The 19,008-nt window shown below is 38.2% G+C and overlaps 1 protein-coding gene across 23 annotated transcripts in view; it reads left to right on the top strand.

The window, feature by feature from the left end:
* CACNA1C (calcium voltage-gated channel subunit alpha1 C) overlaps positions 1-19,008 on the top strand; it is a 481,236-nt gene that overhangs the window by 48,661 nt on the left and 413,567 nt on the right. The gene's annotated exons all lie outside the window — the stretch shown is intronic.

Here is a 19,008-nt window from a genome sequence, read left to right as displayed (position 1 = left end):
ACCCTGAACTGCCGTTCATGAAGTTATATTTATCCTGTTACCTGCATGTTGTCACCCCCTCCCCTCCCTTCCCTTCCCTTCCCCACCAGCCCTCGCTGCACACACATGTCGGTGTTGCAGAGCAGGCAGAGCCATTTCCATCTCTGCGAGAGAGGAGCAGTGCTCTGGCAGGAGGGAGCTGCTGGACTGTTTCTCTCTTCCCAGCAGAACCCCCCCCCAGCCATGGCCAACTTCTTCCCCAGCATCCTTCCCTCGCCCTCAGCATCCCCCTGCAGGGCAGCCTCGCCCTCCTGGGCCACCTTTCTCACCCGCAAATGTGTCCCTGCTGTGATAGAACACCTGGTCCAGGGGTGCCTGGGAGATAGCGGCCTGGCAAAGCCCCCCCAACCCCTCATCCCCTTGTAGGGGCAAGCCAAGAGGGTGCAGCTGGAGAGGTGTGTTAGCACTGTGACAGCCCTTAATGGTGGAGAGGCAGTGGGTTTCAGAAATAACACCCTCCCCCCCTTCCGTCCAATTAAATTCACATTAAAGAGGAAAAATAATCCCAAGCCCCCCACCCCTAGCCACTCTGTCAAAATGAGGTGGGAGGGAAAGGGAGCAGCCCCTGATCCAGAGTGCTCCTTCCATGTGGGAGCAAGTCCGCAGCACATGCATTCAGCAGACATAATTGGGCTGCTCTTCCTGAATCAGAGCTGATAAAGTGGACGAAGAGCTCAGCCTCCATAGCAATATGCCAATGCTATGGCAACCTAAATCCAGCTCCCCCCTTATCAGCTGCAGTGATTATATAATTGGAGGAACAGTTTTGCATCTGTCTCTTGATGCGGATTGTCATTACTCCCAGGTGAAAGAGCAACTTCTAAAGCAAACAGGAAATCAGCCAGGTGGAAGAAAGTTGTGTTCCTTGATAGTGCTTGGGTTGCCATTTATTTACGACCTATTTTTATTTTGTGCAAACAGCACCTGAAAGGTTACATTGATCAGTAGTTGAGAGAAGACCTGGTGTCAAGGAGATGGGAGTAAACCAATCACAATGTGGAATGGAGTAATTAAAGCAACCACAGAGAGCCAGTTGCAAGGTGGAGATTAAACAACAAAAAAAATGAGTAGAAAGCAAAGCTGGGTCAGTCTGCTTCTTGTAAGAGGGAAGATTGTTTTGGATAAGTCCTTACTCGTATGTCCTTCTCTGTTCTTAGCAGTGAGGTGAATATTCCAGGGAATATCCACAGAAGACAAATTTTTATGTCTGTGGTTGAAATTTGAGTGACACAGGTAGGCCTCTGCCAGCAGCTGCTGTCTGCACATGCCTGTCCGTTATCAGCCTACCTGAACAGCCTTGTGCTCAGGAGCCTGGGCAGCACGGGAGCTGGCGAAAGAGTGGCTTATTATAAATAATTAACAATCAATCAATCAATCTAGAAGCCGTTAGTCAGATTGTGAGGACTGTGGGGAAGAGGAGTTGTATTTGGAAGTGTTTTGTTGACTTCTTCACTGCTAATTTGAGTAGGTTTGTAATACACGCATTTTACGCTTTTGAATGTGACTTTGTACACTGAAAATCTTTCATCCTACACGAAGAATTTCCTCATTTTTGGGGGATGTTAAAATGTAAGTCTAGTGTGTTTTCATTGCAGGCTCCTATTGCACAAAGAAAGGGGAGCTGACAGTATTATTTGTTGATGCTGAGACACTTCTCAATGTTTATTTTTTTGCTACACAACGGAATGTAATTTCATAACAATTAATTATTCATTATTACCATAAAGCATGTGTTTATCCACAAAATTTAAAAAACGCACCCGATGAGCACAAGAAAAAGCTTTCAAAAACTAACTCCATCACAGTTAATGCACATGTGGGACCGGGTGGAATCCTAGATGGGCATCTTTAATGCATTCCCTCATAATAGTTTGAAAACTTGCTCTCATAATATAAAACGGAAAATCAGTTTGCAAAGCCACATCTTACAGTCCTCTCAAGGGAGGGACCAGAATGAGTCAACCTGGCCTCTGGTGTTGCAAGTTTGAATCTCAAACATATTTTAACCATCTAGTTAAATTTCATTGCTTGCGATTCTGGCATTCGGTGGGAACTTTCCTGGTGTGATTTGGTGACCACCCGGGAAATGAAATAAAGCCAGTAGCTTTTTCTGTGTTTTCCAGTTCCAAGAGGAGGTGGAGGTGGCAGAGGGTGGGTGGGGGTCCCGGGTTCTGCCTCTCCCAGGAGGTGGCACTACAGGGCTGCGGAGCCTGGAGCCGTGGAGGCGCTCTGGTGGGGTTTGGCAGAAGACACTTCTGGGTCTGCTTCACCCATCCCCTGTTTCTCGGGAGGAAAGGCCAGATGTAGCACTGATAGATACGGATCTATCCCGGAATAAAATTCATCAGGATTGAGGAGCCCCTGGTAGGTTATTTATTGCATACAGTAATGAGTGAAAAGCCATTTCTGATACCACGTCTGAACTACGCTTCCTTCAATTTCAGATAATGCCTTTGGGCTTTGTCCTTATTGCACATTTTGAACAGATTTCTACCTGCTGCTTGTAAAAAAGAACCCCCTCAGGTATTTGTCAGCCATAATTAGGCCTTCTTGCAACCTCCTTTCCTAACCCGCACATATTCTGTTCTTGAAATCTTTTCTTGTAAGATGCTTTTTTTTCCATAGTCCTTGTATCTTTTGTATGTGTTAAATTAAGAACTAATTAGTATTCCTTTTATTTCTCAGATGCCTATTGATAGTGGGAGGCTCAAGTCACAAGCATAGTCCCTAATGCATTTTTCTGACCTGAAGTGAGGGTCAAACCCACAAATATTCCCCTTAACTTTGCAGGTATAAATTCAGAGATGACTTTGTACACTTCACAGCTGATTTCAGCTGAAGGGCTGAAATCTGTCTCATGCTGTGCTACAAGACAAAACCATTGGAGATACGGACTAGAATTTATCGGGTATTTGCTTTAATTTTCTGCTCTATTTTCAGAATGACAGTTTTATTTCCTGTAATTTTTAGGGGCAATGCTTTTACATGTTAGAGGAATTGTGCTCTTTCCATGGTGGCAAAGTGATCAGATTATCAAACTCAGTCTTCATTTTTAAGTATTTGTTTTCGTGCTCTTGATTTACTGTAAATGTTTGTCTGAATAGGCCTTAGTTGTGGGTCGTGGGGAGTAGGGCTAAGTGGTTTGAAACAGTTTATCTTCAGGATTTACGGGGAAAAAGTCTGAATTATCATTTTAAAATGCAGCACTAAAATTCCAACCCCCATTGATTTAACAATAAATGCTTGTAATTATAAAATGTGATCTTCTACCTCAAAGTTCTTGGGAACATTCCGTAAATGTTAAGCATTTATTTCAATTTAATATGAAATGACAGTGTAATGTAAAAATATTTACTAACAGTACTGAAGCAATCTGCGTAATACAGTGAACTGCATTTTCTTGTGAAAGCTGTCAGTAGAATCTTCAGGAAAGTATTTAAGTGCTTTCAACCATTTCCTATCCTTAAAAGGAGTATTTAAGTATCCTGCTAAAGGCATGGAATTTGAAGTGTATACTTCTGAAAGTTTTTCCTTGAAATGATCTTCAGTGGTAGAGACCGATTTGGGTTAGGACATCATCAGTGTTCCTGCTGACTGGTTCTTCCTGAAGTTTGTGAGTTTCTGCTATCACAAACGCTTGTGAAGTCCTGGCTGGTATGCTCTGCAATCAAGACACCTTTATGAACCCACTCTCAGTTGCATCTTTGCTCTGCAATCAAACAAGTTTTTGGGGTTACATTTGTGTAATTCACTGCAGGAGATGTGACACATCCTTGCCACATGGAATCAATTTATCCTACCAAGATATTTCCTTTGAATTATTTGTCTTACTCTTTTTGTTTTGTTTTGTTTCCTCAAAGCACTTTATTTTGTAGAGAACATGTCCTATAACTGCATTATTATCATATATACTTAGGCTTCATTTCTTTACATTTTGTGGAAAATGGGTCTGAATTAATCTGAATGGCAGATTAATCTGAATGGCAATCACTCTTAAGTGTACTTTTTGCATGTGTGTGTACACGTGTACAAATTGTCATTGTGGCCATTTGACTTGTTGAGGACTGTCTTGCTTAACCCTTTCTGGAAATGAATTCAAGGAACAGCCTCACTGAACTTCAGGAACAGCAAATGCAAGTCCTCTTTGAGGCAAATGTGTTCTCTAAATTTATTGTCTATCAACCAACATAACAGATGTGGCTATGTGCAAGAAACGTCTCTCTTAAATTATTGAAAACAACAAATCAGATGAACAGTGAAGAAAGCTTTTACCAGTGGCAGATATATGCTTTAGAAAACATAATGTTATTAAATGGTTTCATTGCCTCTATTTTTTTCCTAAGACTGTAGACAAACCCAATATATTTTTTTTTTAGTCAATCATTTGTCTGAAACACTTGTTTTTTATTGATGTAGTGGGGGGGAGATGAATTTAAGACAGTGTATTAATTAAAATGTTTACTACTGGGTTTCAGCATCATTAATTTTATGAAAAGATGACAATATTAAGCATTCAGATGTTGGTAACCACTGAATGCTTTTCCTTTTGACATAGTTTATCTATTATCTAATAAAATTGTTACAGTTTTTTTTCTTGTAGTTTTACCAATGGAAGCTTAAGAAAGTAAGTTAATATTTATCATTTTTAGCTAATTTTTCCTTTGTTGGAGTAAAAGCTGCTTGAGGAATTTTGTCCTCATCCTTCCCTTTTTTTGTTTTGGGCAAGGAAGTCACAGCCAGTCTTCCAGTACTTCTGCTGTAGAGCAGGTGTAATTGTCGGTGTCAGAGATGTCCTTCTGGGAGCTCTGAAATATAATGATGATGTTATATGATTACAAGGGCACCTGTTATTATTGCAGAGTTGTCATGCAATAAGTCAGGCTGTAGTCAATAGTACATAAAATCTTTGTCTGAAAGAGTCCTTGAGACAGTTTTCTCAGTTTCTATGGATGGGACATAATGATTAGGGTGATACAGACTTTATTAAGAACTTGAGAGAGTTTCAAGGTAGCTCTCTTTCATATCTAAGAGTTACAGGTATCTCTGTATTTTATATAGAGATCTCAAGAACAAAAGGCCTTGCTGAATTTCTCCCTGAAACCTAAATATAACATTAGTAGATTGTATGGATTGGATTGTTTAATATAATATTCATGGGGTGATGGGGGGGAAAGAAAGGATAAAAGATTCATATAAGTATCATAGAAGGTGACAGAAGATGTGATGAAATCAGATTTTGTCTTTATTTTGTCATACTGGCAGTTGTCCAGATATCAAGGTGAATTATTGTGACCTAGAGCTGGGAGATTATTAGCCCAGTTTATCCTCCAGAGAAGCTTGGATTGAAGGGAACCCACCAATAATGTCTTTGAAGCTGGACTGCTCTGTATGTCACCTTCTCAGGCATCTTTCTCAGAAAGGATAGTTCTGTGAGACACTGCTCTCACTGATATGCATTTCACTTCAAATAATTGCATTTCTAGGGAGCGGGGATTAAGTAAAATCATAATGTAGGGTGGAAGGAACATGCAGAGGCCAGGTAGTTCAACATCCTGCTCAAAACAGGTCTAATTAGATGAAGTTGCTCAGGGCCAAGTCCAGTCAAATCTTGAATGCTGCTGAGTGCAGAGACAAACTTCCACAAACCCACTGGGCAGCCTATTGCAATATTTAACTAACCTCAAACTCAACACATTTTTCCTAGTATCTACTCTATATCTTTAAATCTCTGTATTTTAAGATGGAGAGCTAGTTTATAGCTAAACTGTGTTTCCGTGCTTAATCGGACATAGTGGCCGTTGTTGAAATTTTGAGAATTTGAGGGACTTTTGCCTTGATGCATTCTACCAGTTCCAGAATAGTTTGCTTGGTTTTTAGGAAATGTTATGACAGTTTATAGGTTAAGTGAGGCAACCCTGAGAGTCTCGATTGCTCTGATAGACACACTGAGTTTTTAAGTGCGTTGTGTTCCTGCACTGTGCTAACTAGCTTTCATGCAGAATTGTGGCTGGAGACAGAGACAGGCACATATAATGATGAGATAGTAGAAATCTATGAGTAGTTCACTTTAATGTTCCGATACCTGTTAACATATCAGGCCAATAGATGAATCCCGCTATAATATATAAACATTTAGGTAAATCTAACTACTTATTGTTGGTATAAACATACCCACACATAAAATCATCATGGAAGTGATAACTATAGGGCTTGAATCCAAACAGGATTGGCGTCCTAACTTTGATTTAGATTCATTTTTCCCTACTGACCAAATAAAATTGAGATAACTATTAGTGGGTGTTCTATGGGATGTATATAGGAATGCTAAGACTGTGTATTTTTAGTGGATTTCTGCAATCTTCCTTTTTCTTCTGTGTGTGTACTTGGTTGTTTTAGTCTCAGATATTGAATTCTAAGTCTCAGTGGTTGTCTCAGCAGGCAAAACATACAGAATCCATGAAAAAGATTTGAGTTGAATTTCCTTGAACAGCTGGGAGGAGTTTAATATTAGAGTACCAGTTAAAGTCTTGTCTGTGTTGGTGGGAAAGGTTATTTAACCTAGCATCTGTAAGGAAATAGAGGAAGTCTACAAGATTCATCAGCCTCCTGACCTGAGCACCAAAAAAACTTAGCACAGATAAGAGGAAGAGAAAATTTGCTTCTTTGATAAAGGACAGAAGATTTAAATAAAGTAGTTCTTAAGAGTGCCTGGAGATTTAATAATTTTCAAACCAGACCCAGAAATGAGACCAAAAATCTGGCTAATCCCATGGGAAATCTCTTTGCATCTTGTACATAAGTCTTAAGAGCTAATTGTTTTAAGGAAAAAATTGTCTGAAATCCATCTAACTGTCAAGGATGCTTTATCGTATGTTTAAAATATGCTTCTCTAAATGGTATTGTTATTTATCTCAAATTTTTCAGGTTTTCAGCCTGTGATGTGGATGGTTGCCTTTGGGTATTTTGGAAAAAACAATTAAATTTGACTGAACATGACATTACAATTACAAAGTAAATATGCTCTAATTGAGTAATTAACTCAACATTTCTTCCTAAAGGCACTGTAGGAATGAATTCATGTTGCTGATCAGATTTCAGATTCTTAATTCCAAAGGAGAAGAAAAGACTCCTTTTCTTCACTATGGCTGGCTACATGTAAGACTTCTTGAAATTCCTCAGTTTATGAAGTTCCATATGAATTTTTCATACCTGAGATGTTCTTGCACTTTCTGTCAGATGAAATAACCTTTTAAATATATAAAAAGAGTACCTGTGTCTCTTTGTTTGCAAGTCAGTCCAACTCTGTTAGGTACCAGCTATATTCTGCTTCATGCATTATTGACAAAAAGTTAATAACTCTGAAATTGATATGTGCATGGTATAGCTATTAGTAGCAGAGTTCATGCTTTTTAGATACAGAAACGCTGCCACAGAATCCATGTGAATTCAGGAATTAAAATTGGTGTTTTTGAAGATAGTGGAAAAATGAATTATTGCACTTAAATACACTGCATAGTGTATTTAAATACTCTGCATAGTGTATTTATCTTGAAATTTATGTTTAAGTCTGATACAGATTGACAAATATCAGAAAGCCAAAAGTTAAGACTGGTGTGCAATGCCAGACTTTGCAGTGTTTTCTATCTTGTAGCTTTCATACAGCTGCCAAAAGACTGTTTTCCATGTAGACCCTATCTGTAAATATTAGAAACTCAGATTTAGTTAAGTATCAAGAGGTCTGATATCCTCACGATGAATTTAACATTGACAGCAAAGTTAGCAAATTAAGTCAGATAAGCCCAAGTGCCACTAAGAAAACAAAGGAAATCTATAGTATTCATTACATTCTTGATCTGTAAACAGACTTCTGTGTAGGGAGGAAAGCTTCACCTGTGTGCAGAAATTCCTGTAATGCCTAAATTGCCTTTTATTGCTGATTGCATAGATGCACAGAGAGTTTTCAGGCATAATTTAAATTTTAATTGATGGCTTTAGAGAGAAGTACAATGCATTTATAGAGTGAAAATGGATCAGGCTTAATTGTGGTTTGAATGGAACTTTTGCAAGACTGTATTCAGGAGCAACAGGTAGGAGTAGACTATATGAAATTTTGATACGAAATTTTTACATCACTTTGCCCTAAATGAAAATTTTAAGTGAAAAACTTGAGATTTGCAGACATTAGTTATATTTGGTGCAGACAGTGTCAAAATTGAACTCTTAAATTAATGAATGGCTTGAGTGATATAACTCTAATATCTCATCTGTCCCATTCTCACTGGCTTTGGCTCAAATGAACAAATTCTGCGAGTGTGGAATGTTTGTTAGCAGGTGTTTGGGATTGTGGTAGTCCTGTGCAGAGCATTACACTCTGCTGAGCTCTGAAAAAAACATTTCCTGTAGTTTTCTTTGAAGAGAGTTGGTTGTTATTTGTTAAAGGTAACGGAGTTTATTGCTTAAATCAGAATTAGGGGAAACCCAAATTCTTGGTGAGTTCATGAGGGACTGTGTTCAAGCTTAATTCTTGTTTTTTATGATTTTATATTTTGACCTAAAGAGTTATAGTTTAATTTTAACTTTGGATTTGAAAGCAAATGCAGTAGCACAGCAGTGACTAGAATAAAGAGTATCTTTTGTCAGTTTAGCCATTATAGCAAAAGTTAGAAATAAAAGCAGAAAGGGAAAGATTAAGATGAACTTGGCTTGAAGACTTTTATCTGCTTTAAGGCAAAGAGTGTCAGGAAAAATCATAAGAGATGAAATCTTGCGTCGTAATTCACATCCAGTGATAAAAGATGTTATGCCAGGAAGTCAGACAAAAAATAACTAGAAGTACTTGCTACTGGCAGATCCTTAAAAAAAACCCCAAAAACTTAAGTATTTTAAAATAAAATTTATAAAAGTCAGATATCAAGATTCAGAAAATTTGAGCAGGGAGCTCTACAGATGCTTGCCAGAATCTCCACAGTGTATTAGCACATGGTTGAAATTTGAAGTGCTTTAAAATGGACCACATCTTTAAATACAAATAATTCAGCAAAACATTGCAAAAATTTTAACGCTGAGCATGCAACTGCTGTTATTCCTATGAAACATTATGCTTAGACATGTTCTTAAATGCTTTTAATTTGCAAAGTGAGTTACACAACTTACAATATTTCTGCCAATAGATATGTACTTGACTAGAACACACATACTGCTCTCTTAATGTAAAGCTTATATGGAAGTAAGATCTAGTTTGAATTTTGTGGTACATATGGGTCAGCAGTTTTCTGTGTGTTTTTCTAGTACTTGGCATTCTTGTTGAGAACTTTTCTGTTATCTTGCTTTGCCTTGACTTTGCTCTTACTTCACCAGAACAACTTTTTTACTTTGATTTGGGGGTATGCATTTTTGGCATTGTGTCTGTTGTGATTTAAGGTGGTTTCTCATAGAGAACATTGCTGCATAGAATACAGAGCTAGGTTTGACTGAACGTTGCTAAAGATGTTGGCATGCATGCTGTAGGGCCACAGAATGCATTATTTGTGAGAAATATGGATGGGGAAACCCTATTTGGAGTCAATTCTACAAATATCAGAGGGCAGGACATTTTTTCTTATAGCATATGTAAGTGGTGTTTTGATGCTTCAAAAAGAATATGATGTAAGCTCATCCAGATGGCTTAATGTATTGGTGAATTTTATTACTTGTCTCCCTATGTCAGTGCTGAAATACTACTTTAAAATACTATTTAAAGATAGAATTACTGTAGAAGATGGAAAGCCCCATTTGTCATCTTAGGATTTAAAACTCTAGTTCATGTAGCTAGTTGTTTTAGTAACAGCAATAGAAAGTGTCTAAACGTGATTCTGCAGCTACAAAACACCAAACGGAGAGGTTTGATGGATTGTGAGGTGCTATTGGGCAGCTTAATGTAGAGACTAGAGTGCAGACATTTAGAGGATCAGACTATATTTGAATTTATTTCCGTGTTAAGATATAAACTTCCAGGAAGTCAGTTATACCTCCTAAAAGGCTGTATTTCTTTCCTCTTGAAAGGTAGGAAAAGAAATGTTTTCTGTGAAGTTATCTAGCTATGTTGCCACATATTTACACAGTCATGATCCCCGTAGTATGAACATCTCCTAGTGTTAAACACTCTATTGCTCTTCCCAACATGCCAGGTCAATAGCCTTGGAAAATTAGTTTTCTTTTTCTCCGGTAACTATGTTGTGAGTGTGTGCTTATGTGAAGGTATTACCCTGGGAGGCAGAGGAAAAGAAATTAATATGGCATTTACTTTTAATAAGATGTTACAAAATGGTGCATGGTTACTGATGTCATCAAGCCTGTAACACACAATGACATGGTGATAGTGGGATGGTTGATCAATCTGTCTGGGTGTAAGCCAGGGAGAGCAAGCCCTGCCCTGATTGTCCTGACTGCACAAGCAGGTCTGAATCTTGTGGTGTGGTCAGAATAGCAGGTTGGTTTGTTGTAATTGTCCAGCTGTGGTGATCCAGTGGAGGGCTCCCAATGGTCAACCCTATAACAAAGGTTATCCCGTGATTTGCAATATACCTCTGCAGTTCTGCTGACTCTCCTTTCCTTTGCCTTTGTGCCTCCCTTCTCTGTATAGTCTTGTCCAGAATAAACAACTCACACCTACTTTTTTCCCCACTGGCCCCAGCTTTTCAACATCCATACCCACATTTAGTGGTTTTGATACCGGTACCTAGCTTTACTTGGCATTGCTGACACTGTTACCTGGGTGCTGTTAGCAACAGAACTCCAATACTTCCCTTCAGCTAAGTTCGTTCTCTGCTTCAACTCTCTCTTAACCATGTGCGAAATCAGGCCATTCCTCACAATGCTACCTGTAACTCCTGTCAGCTTCTCACTTTGTCATGTTCGGTAATTTCTTATGTCATAACCAGTAATTTTCCATGGATTTTCTAACTGTATTCAGTTACTCATCCCAGGATTGAGTAATCTGCCTGCAGCCCTAATACCAAGTATTCTGAGTAGTCTTAACTTTAGAGAGTGCTGTATATTAATAAGAGGATTCTCTGTACTTATAACCTTTCCCTGGTGATCAGCAGTTTTATAGTTAGGAGATGTCATGGTCATGGAAGGAGATTAGTATCTTAGGCAACTGGAAACAAATGATCAAGCAGGTTTGATCAGAGATCCACAGGAGTCAGTCCAGAGGTTCTTGGTATGAAATTGGAAACAGTTACTTTATCGTCAGGATATGTGGGGTTTCACTCTGGGATGCAAGCTGTAGCGATAAAGTGTGCTTCTCCTGAATGTAGATATTAACCTGATCAAATGTGAATCTGATAGAAAAGGGGACTGCTGTCTGTACTTTCTGGGGACTGTACATGTTAGGAAGTGGTGTGCACAGAGTGTACTTGCTGCTAACGGATAAGAGGAATTGTGTCTCTCTCTTCCTCTCAGCTCTACACATACTTATCAGTAAGCACCACCAGAGCTTGAATAGCAATTTAGCTCTACAGGCATTTCTGATTTTATCTGCCATCTTTGCAGTGTGCATCATGGGGCATTTTTATTTTGTTTTCAAATAGTTGGGAAAAATGATCTATGCCCTGGAACCATTAGAATGTCTCAGAGATGTCTGCAGTTGGACTGTTGCCTACACAGTTCTGTATATGTATAGGCTGAAGCATAATTTGCTTAGTGGACCAGAATGAATAAGTGACTGTGATGGGAAGGATCTAGCTGTGTTATGAAAGATTTGGAAAGAAATAGCGTGGTATGAATTAAGAGAGAAATAGTCTATGTTTTCAGATTGTCATTCTTCATATAGTAAAACTAATTATTTGGCATAGATTTCATTTTACCGCGCTGTAGGTGTTTGAATTGTGTAGTTGGAGCTAATCATCAAGAGTTCATGTGTAGTCAGTTGAGAGGAAGGCAGCCGTGGCCACAAAACATAACAGATATCTAGAATAGCTGGAGTAGACTGCTTTTTTGAGCTGCTTAGCTGAGTATTGACTATATAGATAAAATGTAGATGACTAAGTTAGACTAAATGCCAAATTTTAGATTGCTAGCACTACTGAAGTAAATTCCACCTTCTGTGTGTGTGTTGTTTTCCAATTTGGTTGTCAACAATACACTGAAGAAAGGAGTTACGTGCTTTAGTAAGTCACCTGTCTTTCAGGTGACCTATGTACATGCAAATAGATTAAATGTATACTTCCTGCCTGAATGCATGTCATTAAATAAAAGATTGTTGAAGAAAAGCACCACCAAAAAAAACAATAACTCAGGAAAAAATACCTTTTGGAAATTCAGGGAAGCTGCTTCCTGAGGAATATTCCAGTCTCTACACGGTGAGAACGATACATTTTTCGCCATACTGTGTTTTGGAATGGAGAATATTGTGAATTCAAACTAGGTAGCTGCAGGAAGGAGATGGGGCTTTTCAGGCGATGTCAATAGGGATGGTAAGCATGTCAGAAGACACAGCATCAGAGAAACTGTGCTGTGATCAGCTCAATCTGCTTCTTCTAGCTAGTGAGTGTCATTAGCCAGGCTGGCTGGAATGTACAAAATTTACAAGGAAATATTAATAGTTAGGTAGTAGCAATGTATGGAGAGTTTTCCTCAGTAACTCTTTGGTTTGTGTGTTTTATGCTTTTGGGTGAACAAATACAGCATGCCTAATTTGGAAAGGGCCATTTTTTAATCATTGCAAACTCACACAGTAACACGGCCCTGAAGAGAAGATAAACTGAGATGCAAAATTCATTTGGTCTTATTAACTTGGCAACTTTATCCAACTTGGAGCATGCTGGCAGACAGGCTTCTGCCTGCCAGAGCTTAAAGTACCAGGCAAACTGCTCTGAGTCTGCAGTTTCAACAAGAAGAAGAGCCCTGGTCCCTCTAGGATGCAGCCAGGGGGGTAATAAAAATGTATTTCATTCTGGTGTAGTCAGGAGAAAAGTTTAATCCATCTTGGCAGCGCAGGGCAATTTTTATCATTGTAAATAAAGGGTGATGCACTCAATTTCTTTATATATTCATAATACTGTAGTATCCCAAAGAATATCATAGAAACATAGAATAGTTTGGGTTGGAAGGGACCTTAAAGATCACCCAGTTCTAGCCCCCCTGTGATGGACACCTCCCACCAGATCAAGCTGGCTAAGGCCACATCCAACCTGGCCTTGAACACCTCCAGGGATGGGGCATCCACCACTTCCCTGGGCAACCTGTGCCAGTGCCTCACCACTCTCATCGGGAAGAAATTCCTCCTTATGTTTAGTCTAAATCTGCCCCTTTCCAGTTTATTCTCATTACCCCTCGTCCTATCACTACAAGTCTTTGTGAACAGTCCCTCTCCAGCTTTCCTGTAGCCCCTTCAGGTACTGGAAGGTCGCTCTAACGTCTCCTCAGAGCCTTCTCTTCTCTAGGCTGAACAACCCCAACTCTTTCAGCCTGTCCTCCTATGGGAGTTGCTCCAGCTCCCGGATCATCTTTGTAGCCCTCCTCTGGATGCGTTCCAACAGCTCCATATCCATCTTATGTTGAGGATTCCAGAACTGGACACAATACTCTAGATGAATGTATCTTTTCAAAATATCTTCTCACTGCCATGAGCAGGGATATGAAGATTTTCTGTATCGTCCTACTATCTATTTTCCCAGAATTTATAGCCCCGATTCTGTCATGCCACCCTTTGCATAAGCTATATAGTGACCAAACACTTGACGTGCCCTGGAAGAAATATTAGCTGCTGTCCTATGGACTATGCACAGTAGCTATTAGAGCTTCGTGAAGAGCATCAACAGGAAATTCTGCTTACAGAAAGTGAAGTGTAGTGGGGTAGACCAGTTCAAAGCAATATTTACCCTTCTTGGAATAAGCTCCTTCTTGTGAAATGCTTATAAAATAATTGAAATTTTTGAATTCAAATTTCAAAATTGAATTTTGAAAATAGGAAGTAAGGGCAGTTTTCAATAAATAATAACAATTAAAAAAAGTAGTATTTCTTATCAGCAGCTTCCACTTTAAACTTTCTATAGAAATCACAGACATATGCTACTCCTCTATGGGAAGTTTTCTATAATTTTGCATAGGGTTGGCTATAATGTTTTCTGTCATCATTTCACCATTTGATTTTGAATGCTCTTTTACTGCCTGTGCCTGGTAATGATGACTCAAAGCTTGAGACAAGAGGATGTTTCAGGAAATGTATAGATTTAAGTGGGAGTAATTTACTTAAAATAACACAACTCTTTTTGTAACAGTACTTTTCTGATTAAGCCATTGTGCTGCAAATAACTTGAAATAAGGACAACAATGGCAATCCCCAGTTATTGTGTGAAAATGTTGCATTTATCCCACTACAGGCCTCAATATGTTGAAAAAGATACCATTTTACAGAGAAATTTCCAATTGATGTATTTTAAATATCATCGTAACAGCTTTGTGTTTCCTACTGTCTTTGGGCTGCCTGTGGATAAAAGATTTTTGAGGACATCTGCCAAGATGAAGAATCTCACACATCGTTTTCTGAATCCTTTTGTTTGAGCAGCAGTGGGAACATTAGGAAAGTACCCAGGCCTGACCTGGGGAGGCAAAGTGGAAATGACCTCTGACATTTCACAGTAAAGTTTTCCAGTAGTTAGGTCTCCTTGTTCTTAGCAGTGTATACCTTATTAGACATCTGAGTATGCTTAGTTACGGCTACCAATTATTTAATCTTGTAAGAGTTCTTCCAGTGTGTTGAAAGGGTCATGCGATGTCAAAAATCTTTCCTATGCTCATAAATTCTGATATTTTTTTTTAACTGTCTCTTATATACAACTATATGATTTGGATGGTTTTTGTCTCTCATTGTAAGACTTTATCCCACTACACATTTGCTGGTACATCTTTTTCTCAGTTCTTTAAACTACTTTATTATTCTTTTTGAGGTGTGGATTCTAGAACTGAGGTCTGCCATGTTATGTTCCATAGTAATGGAACACTGATCAAGGTATGGTACAGACACGTTACCTGGGCTTTTGGGGTCAACCTGCCAGTTCAAACTCATGGAGGTCTCCGTTGTCTGTGTGTTTGTTCACTCTAACCATTTGTTAGCTGGCTCTCAGGACAAAGCAGCTCAGTCGTGAAAGAGGAGTTAACTTGCATTCATGCTCCACTTCCAAACAGGGAGGGCACAATACCGATAACAAGCTACAGAGGTAGAGATGCTTACTCCTTGTAAATAGGCTGCATGTTTGGGGTTATTGTGGTTTGTGTTTTTTTGGTTTTCTTTTTTTCTTTCTTTTCCTCCTAATGAGCAGCAGAAATGTAGAATCTCTTGACCAGTGTTCAGATACTGTGGAGGTAGATGGTTTGTGGGAAATTCCTTGCCTCTTTTGTTGTGTTGATGCTATGAGGTGCAGAACACCCCAATTCAGGAACACAGAAGCCTCGGTTTCACTGCCTCAGCTGTGATCTGAAAACTGTCAGGAATGATGGACTTGGACCAGTGGTTACAGTGTTAACTTGATGACACTGAAAAAGTATTGCCCACTGAGTTCTAAGCAAGTGCTCTACAAAGCTGGTGTTCATCTGCTCTTGCCACCTTTGCTCTGGTACGTGTAAATTAAGTAATAATCAATGAATCTGCTTTTGTATAAGCAGGATTTTTTTATTTTTAGAACGAATCTATAAAGTCTGTCTCAAACATCTGTCTGCATCTACTGCAGAAAAGGTCACAGAGAAGCTGGTTAACAATGTTTAATAAGACAACTAGAGACATAAGAACTATTTCAAGGTTACGTGTTACAGTGTTCAACATAAGATGTAAGCCAGATACTGTTTTTTTCTCATGTAGGTGCTTGCAAATATTGGCTTTTGATATTTTTTCCCACCTTTTGTTAATTTTTGCTCTCCTCTTTTTGCTACAGTTGCAGTCTTCTGATTTTAGTGCCATATTTAGTTTGGAAATGCTCTTAACTAGCAAGGCAAGTCAAGAGTGCTTGGGTTTGCATCTGGATATTACATATGCTTAGTGTTCAGACTTAGAACATTCTCCAAGAGGATACCAGTAAAGAAAATATGCTACAGAAAAGCCTGCATGTAAGAGATAGAACATACTACTTTAGCTACCAAACAACTCAGTAAAATTCATCTATGCAAAGTGACTATAAAATTATGACTCTAAATATGCTACGATGCCTCTAGATCACAAACAGCTTATTTAAGTATGTTGTCTTTCTTCTTTTTTTTTTTAATTGCATTTTAATATCATCCTGAAATTGAAACAAGACACTGTTTTCCTTTGTTGTATAGCATGGTTTATATTCATGCGGTTAGTAATTTTCTGTGGGTTTATTTTAATGGAGGTTCATGAGGGCTTCCTTTTTCTTGCTTTGCAGAACACATTGCATATGGAGCGTACTCTTTAGATTCTGTGGATGAAAGGAAATAGAAGGATAGGACTGAGGCAGCATATTTTTTTTCTTTCCTCAGTTAAAATTTTGCCATATTTTCCATGACAACTTTCTAGCACCTTAAAGGTGCCAAGCTACAAAGACCCATCCTGTTTGAATACTTCTATTTTTTTCTAAAATTATTAAGACATAAGATAACATTAATATGACTGAAATTCGGAGAATTCCCAAACTTATCTATTTTCACTTCCTTAATTCTTAGGATTTAGTAGAATTTTATGTGTAGTCTGTTTCAAAACTTTCCTCTTTGATTGCTTTTTTCTGTTGTTTTGTTGGTCTTTCACCAACCGGCAGGGAAAAAAACAACAAACCCAACACATTTTAAAAATAGAAAAACGTGTTTTTTAGAACACTAAGATTAATAGCTGAAATCAAAGTCAGTTTTGACACTTGAAACATCTTTTAATAACTTTTCCTTTGAAACTGCCTGCATTTCAAGAAGGGAGTGCATCTTTAATTTATTAGGATATTGCATGCATAATCTAAAATTAGGTAAATGCAGTTTAAAATAAATTCTAAGTTTTGCCTTTCTGAAAAGCAACAATTAGGTTTTGGGTGGCTTTGGTTTGGCGTGGGTGCTAACAATATAATTTACAGGTGTCTGGTTTTCACAAAGTATAATGTAGTACATATTTCTTAAAATTATGTATGTTCTTCTTAAATATTAAGTGTACACATCTTAGGTATGTACTTCTTAAAATAAAATATATTCTCTTAAGTTGTATGCCCAATACCTGAGTGAACCTTTGATTTGGATGTCTACTCTGAACAGTCCTTGCAACCCTACCCACAGACTCAGAGATAGCAGTAGCGTGCGAAGTATGGTGCTGGGTAGCTAAAGGAGTTGATGAAATTTGACCACTTAAACGAGGGGGCAAAATAGGAGGAGGGGTGTGGACCAGATGGCTTTCAGAGATCCTTTTAACCTAAGCTACTGTATGATAATATGGATTAATGGCTTTCTGCTGTGGGTATAAGCACTGGGAGAGAGGGCTGGCAGGGAATACTTACAGATATAGGGAGTTTAGATAGACACTCTCTTTTTTATACATTTGTGAAGCCCTTTCTAACAGACTTTGCTTGCTGTCTGCATTTGTGCAGCTGAAAACTGACCCCATAAACAGCATGGGGAAGCAAAAAATTCAGCCTGTAAGAATTTGTACTGTTCATTTTTTGTCAGGGCTGATCTACATTTAGATCTGGATGCTTTTTTTTTTTGTGTTGCTTTGTTGGTTTGTGTGTGAGCCTGTCTTTATTGAAATTCATATTGTCTGTAACTCAGATACAAACCTATATAGAGAACTCTTTGTGCTCTTTAGTCATCATCTACCTGATGTAACTGGGAACAGACTGCTATTTCTGGACTGAGAATACTATGAGTTGTGAAAGAATTGTGATTGATTTTTCTAGGATGAAGAATCATTGAAATTGCAGGCTTTGAATTATTTAGATATCATACATTTGTACATATTTTCCAAATTTTGGCACATGTTTTGAGCCAAAAGCAGCTGTAGAGTTGCTCTGTACCTTGTGCACACATATGCGTATGCATGTAACATCCACATATAAGAGGGAGTAATTTCATTTAATTTAATCCACTTAAATTTGATGTACAATTAATCTTAAATTACTTTTTTACAATCTGAAGAGAGATTGGCACTTCCAGCAGTTGGTTTAACTTGTATTTCAGACATCAGTCTTAAGAACAGAAGAAATAGTCCTCTGTGCTGACTACAAAGGGAGCTTGGACAAGATTTCTTCTATTAAAATGGTTTAGGTGGGGTGTGGCAAATCACAATAACAAGTTTGTGTGTTGATTTCTATCTCACTCTGCATTCACAGACAAAAAAAAATGGAGACCATTTAATGCAACAAAGATTATTTTAAACCTGTAAAAGATTCATTTCTGTAAAGAAGTTATATTTAGATTAGTCAGTAAGTGAAGAGTAGTCATTCACCAACAAGAAAATGATGAGCAGTTAAGTTGACAAGTTTGACAGAAGAATCCAATCTACTGAGTTACAGTTAATCTCCAGAGGAATTTTACTAAAGGCAAAGAAATTTCACCAAAGATGTGATTGATTCCTGTATCCTTAATGACAGTAACATTATTTTAGGTGAATAGTGTAAAAATATACCTTTAAGCAAGAAAGTTCTTTCTTGGTGCCTCCATTTGAGGATCTGTGACTGGAATTTGTCCAAGAAGCACATTCATCTTCTAAGAAACTCACCGTGATGTGTATGCATGTTACTGCAAAGATTTTATACTAATGGGTACCCTAAAATACTTTTATTTTATATGTATTAATGCACTATATCATGAGATGTGCCTCTATAACTGACTCAAGTGAGGAACCTTCCTTTTTAATTTATATGCCAGTTGGTGTTAGAAATGCCTTTGAGCTTCGCATTCCCTGGGAGATTGAATTATCACAGCAGAACTACAGTTTTACCTAAAAGCTCTTGCTAACCATTCCTTAAATACATGGCTAATTGGGTTCTCTCAGGCTTA

The sequence above is a fragment of the Cuculus canorus genome, chromosome 1 (assembly GCF_017976375.1).
Source record: "Cuculus canorus isolate bCucCan1 chromosome 1, bCucCan1.pri, whole genome shotgun sequence".
NCBI lineage: Eukaryota > Metazoa > Chordata > Aves > Cuculiformes > Cuculidae > Cuculus > Cuculus canorus.
The sequence above is the reverse complement of the archived record's forward strand: the minus strand, read 5'-3'. Positions and strand labels throughout refer to the sequence as shown.